Here is a 5340-nt window from a genome sequence, read left to right on the forward strand (position 1 = left end):
GAGGGAAATCATAAACATTTGTTTCATTTCACAAAAAAAAGTCAACCATGTTACGTCTGAACATAGCACCTATTTGTGTTGATGCCTTACAGTTGGGTTATAGCTTTTTTAGGAACCACATCATGCATATTTTTACCCCTGCCGTTGGTTATTATTCTTGTCACTATGGAGAGTGATTTTTCGCCTCCTACATTGTTGCATTATGTCATTCGTTCTCTTGATTCTTTCTACCAAGTCATTCATATGTTGTATTATATGTTCAAGGGAATTTAAACTTGAGTTATCCATTTTCTTGTCTTATTGACCTTCCATGTTGGCCATCCCTATATTTGTATGAATTTACAACTCTACTACATCAAACGATCTTTGAATACATGTTTCATGTCAATTCATGGAGGATACACGAATTCCTTCCTTCGATAGACCTCTTCGTATCGATGTCATCTCCTTATTTAGGAAGTGTGTCTAGAAACCAAATAACAACTTGGGACTTGAAAACCTCAGTGGCAGACTTCCTAACGATTGAATGCAAGCTTGCATCATTGGCTCTTGTTCAGTCGATTCTACAAGTGTTTGACAACATCTCATCCATTTGAAATCGCTAATTTCTACTTGGTACCCTGGGGTTCATCTTTCTCATTGATGTATTTCCTTGCATGTGTTAATGGTTTAATTCATTAGCTGGTAATCACATGGATCCTCCCATATTTGAATTCAACACATGTATTGATATGGATTGGTATCATACCATTGGGTTGAAACAAAGACCTCAGGGCATCACAAGAGCACATAACTTATGTCTTATACTGCCCCAAATCGTGATGGAGTTGTATTATGAAGACTACAGAAGCATTCTCATGCATACAAGTCATATTACTGATATATGGTGTCTCATCAATCCATACTATATTTGTTGGTTGTGAAGATCTATTAAGTTACACAAGGACCCCTCATGTATTCCTTTGTGGCCATGATCTTGAATTTCATTACATGTATGTGTAGTATATTGTTGGCAGCCATGCTTTACTATTCCCTCGAGTATGGGTTTTCCTACCTTGGGATGATATATTATATTGATTCATGATTGGTTTTAGTGGTCTTTGGTTTTCGACTCAACTCCTTCTTTGCGCTACTTCTTATTACTTGATTCATAATGTGTTTTTTCCATCATATACTCTTTTGACTTCACATATTAAGATACATCTATTATAGCCTTAAAAATCACCCTCATGAGTTCCTCAGGATCCCTTGATATTATATGTTGAGACACTACATACTTTTCCCTTGTCAAATTGGTTTTTAGTATGGCCACGCCCATATTTCATATAAAAGTGTGTCTAGTCACTATTTGCATCAATTGTGGCACACAATGGTTGTTGGTTGCACTACTTCCAAACCGCGAACACCCTTCTAGCCCTCGAATTTTATAATCCTAAGGATAATCTACTTGGTACAGGATTTAAACCTCATATGTATCAACATGAATTAGCCTTCAAACTCAAACTTCGCCCAACTTACTTAAGAATTCAAGCTCATCACCTCATCCCCTTTAGATTATCCCTCATATATACAATGAAGACCATACCAAGGAGAAAGGGACATAACTTTGAAGTAAACTTATGATGTTGATATTTCTATCACTGGTTATATTGTTATGAGGCTCAAGGAAGGATGAGGATGTTAGGAAAAATATTGAGATTCTGGGGGGTGGTGAATTAGTATTTTTATGTCACTTTATCTTCAACTTCAAATTTATAATTTTGTACATTATTTTTATTCAAACAACCCACGTGTGTACGCATTTTTAACTAATTAGATCTGCATATATCCAAATTACTAATTTTTCACAAATTCCATCAATGATTTAACTTAACTAGTGCATCATTATTTTATTAGCCATTAACCATGAGAAGTAAGAGAAAATAAACCATCACACATAATAAACACATCAACACATAAGGACACCGGGATTTTAGGTCAAAACCCAATGTGGGATAAAGCCACTGTTGTTATCTTCTTTGTCTTCTTATTCTTATTATAAAGAAAAATTCATTACATTTTGTATTGGCATAGACTCTTATTAGCACGTAGGCTCCTATCTATAGGAGGATACAACCTCCACTCATTCTCCAACACCCACTGGAAGGGAGCTACAACCCCTTGATCTAGTTTACTGGCTCCTACTGGAAGGAAGCTCCTACTCCCTCAAAAATTTTACCAGCTACTATGGAAGGAACCTCTAACTCCCTCACTGAAGTCTCCAAACCTCAACATCCTTTGTGGACCATGTTTCATATTATTTCATACTGGATCTACCTGACTCAAATACACATCAAAGCATGTAGGCCACATTTCATCAAATTTTCACACTAGACCCACACCCAATAATAAGCTCAAACCAAATACTAAGATACCAAATATTGATCACTAAAAAATTGAACATTGAATGACTCATGGAATATTGAACCACCGAATCAATGAATATTGAACCAACCACTGAATACCAATATTGATTCACGAAAGACCAATATTGAATCATTGAATACTAATATTGAATCACTGCAACCAGATCATAGATATACCTAATCACACTTTTGTAACACTGTCAGTGATCAAACCAACATACCAAACCAATCCACTCAATAACCAACCATCAATCAACATTGTCAAATATCAACCATCCTAATCAAGAAATCCTTGACAACTAACAACAAATAATGCAGGATTAATCAACTTTAAAAGCCAAGAAACATTACAAACCCTAATAAAATTCAACTCATAATATATATATATATATATATATATCTATATATATATATATATGTGTGTGTGTGTGTGTGTGTGTGTGTGTGTGACTGTCATAAAATGGATCTATGTATATACACACTTCCTATGCATAAAACCTGCATACAGATCTTAAATCACTGAATGCTAAAACATATTCTCTATTAAACTCTCTCCACATCAAACTCAACCTGTGAATACATATTGCAATAAGTTCATCAAGATGCTACAACCATTCAATCCATCTCTTTAACAAGTTTATCAAGATTCCAAATGCCAAGCCAACAAATTCTCATCAACCCTCAATATAATCATCAACCAAAAAAAAAAATGTTGTCTAAACCCTTTCATACATCACAATGATGTCAATCTATCAGAACCCGGAACAACCAATTAGTTTAATCAACTTGCATTACTTCAAATAGTATGTGCGACTATTATGAAGAAGATATGCATATGTACGCAGTGTTCAAGAAAAACAATTCGCATACAGTTCTTGACTCATTGAATTAAATCATCTCTGCAAACACAACCCATGTAAAACACATATCACTGCATAATGTCAAAATCACAAAGCTCATTCAAATCATAGCTCCAATATAACCACAGATCTTGCATTATTAAATACTTAAACATAAACAAATCAATTAAGCACATCCATTATTTCTCAAAACACTTTCATATCTATTAGATCTGAGCCTTCTCATTTCTCCCTGGTGAACAGTTGTTACAGATTAGATCACACGTGAAAAGTGTGCAATAAGAAATGCTTGTTGAGAGTGCAACAAGATGATGGAGCTTAGTGAAAAGAGTCGCCTTCACTAAGTGGGCCCGCAGGAAAATTTTTGGCACAAGTCTATTTTTAGACATATGGATCATGTCTATGGATTGTACGTTGATGTTTATGGATGATTGATCAAGTTGGGAAAAAAATAGATGGACTTCTATTTTTGATGAAAGTGTGAGTGATCACAGTGTGAGTGATCAAAGTCAAAAATAGAGAAGTCAAATATTATTGTCTCATAATAATATTTGGACTATAAACTTGATCTTATTCTCTTGGAGCACTTCAGGATGAGCTACGGATGTGGTACATGCAGATCCCAGAGGGAAATACGTGGTTACCTATGGGATGACTAATATTTGCATGCATGACTTCAGTTAGAACTCAATCAGTTGAGTTTGGTGGAGTTGATGGAGTTGTGTTCAGTTTAGCTTTGTTAAACTGGTTGTATTTAGTCTAACTGGCAAATAGACTAGAGATGAGTTGGGTGAATTAGTTATTAATTAATTCACAAGTTATTAACTCATAATACAACTATAGAATACATCAGTTAACTCAGTTGCATGTCAGTGCATGTTCAGTTCAGCAGGGACAGGTGTTAGAGAATCAGATTGCTATCAGTTGTGACTATAGTTGTGCACCAAATCTTGCACAATAAAGGGATTGAGTATGCCAATGAGTTTGCTCACGTATTTGCCCACATTATAGCTTGTGCTCACGTCCAAAAAAGTGTGAGTGATTATTTTGAGGTGAAATACGAGTTTGGGAAGCCATTCTCATCAGTTCTTGAGCAGGTATTGAGCTGTGGAGGCAGGCAAGCAGCGGGGGAGATTTGGAGATCAGATCTGAGCTGTATTGTGTGTAACAGGTGGAGATACTTGTGAGAAGTATTATGATGTGTAATGTTACATGATTCAATCTATATAATATACAGATAGTGTGGGGTTTTTAGCGAGATGCTTTCCCCGGGATACATACTGTGTTAATGAGTTTGATTGATGCTTCTATGTGTGCCCGTGAATGTTTCTGCTTCTGTAAATTGATGATCAACGTAGAGGAGATTATGTATTATACATGTTCCGCTTAAAATTGTATGATCAGGATAATCTCTGTGAATATGTGTCATATTATTCAAAATTTCTACATGGTATCAGAGCTAGATTTGTAGAGAATTTGCAGGAAATTTCTACATGGTATCGGAGCTGCTTGATTTGTAGAAGAGATTTTTACAGGATATCAAGCGAGGATTGATCATCAGATCTATTATTCAGAAAGTGTTTACATTTTATTTCTTCAGGCAGAGTCTGTAATCGGGCCAGGTAGCCTCTGGATTCATCCTTCTTTTGGAAGGTGAGATATCCGGTGAATGCCCAGACAGTCAATCTTTTTACAAGAAATACCTTGTTCTCACGAATTTTAGATCGGAAGCAGTTGAGTTTTGAGCTAGTGGAATTCGAATTTAATTCCAAAGCAAGAGTGAAACTCAGAAACATTAAGTGTGAGAATGGAGACAGTATGCCCTAGTATCTCACGAAGTTCACCCAATGCCGGGATGAGCTGGGAAATGTGGGGGTGACTGTCGGATGAGGGTGGTGAGTCTAACACTCCTTGACCTTCCTAAGAGTTGGCATAGCTACCAGGACTCAGTGAATGGAAGGGAGAAACTGCCAGGATGGGAGAGACTTTGGTCGGATCTTGTGCAGGAGGAGATTAGACGGAGCACCAGAGACGGTTCTTCATCCATGCAGGATGAGGAGAACTGTGACTTAGCG

The sequence above is a fragment of the Pinus tabuliformis genome, chromosome 5_1, assembly GCF_031772625.1.
Source record: "Pinus tabuliformis cultivar Carrire ecotype Pingquan chromosome 5_1, CPIR1, whole genome shotgun sequence".
Taxonomy (NCBI): domain Eukaryota; kingdom Viridiplantae; phylum Streptophyta; class Pinopsida; order Pinales; family Pinaceae; genus Pinus; species Pinus tabuliformis.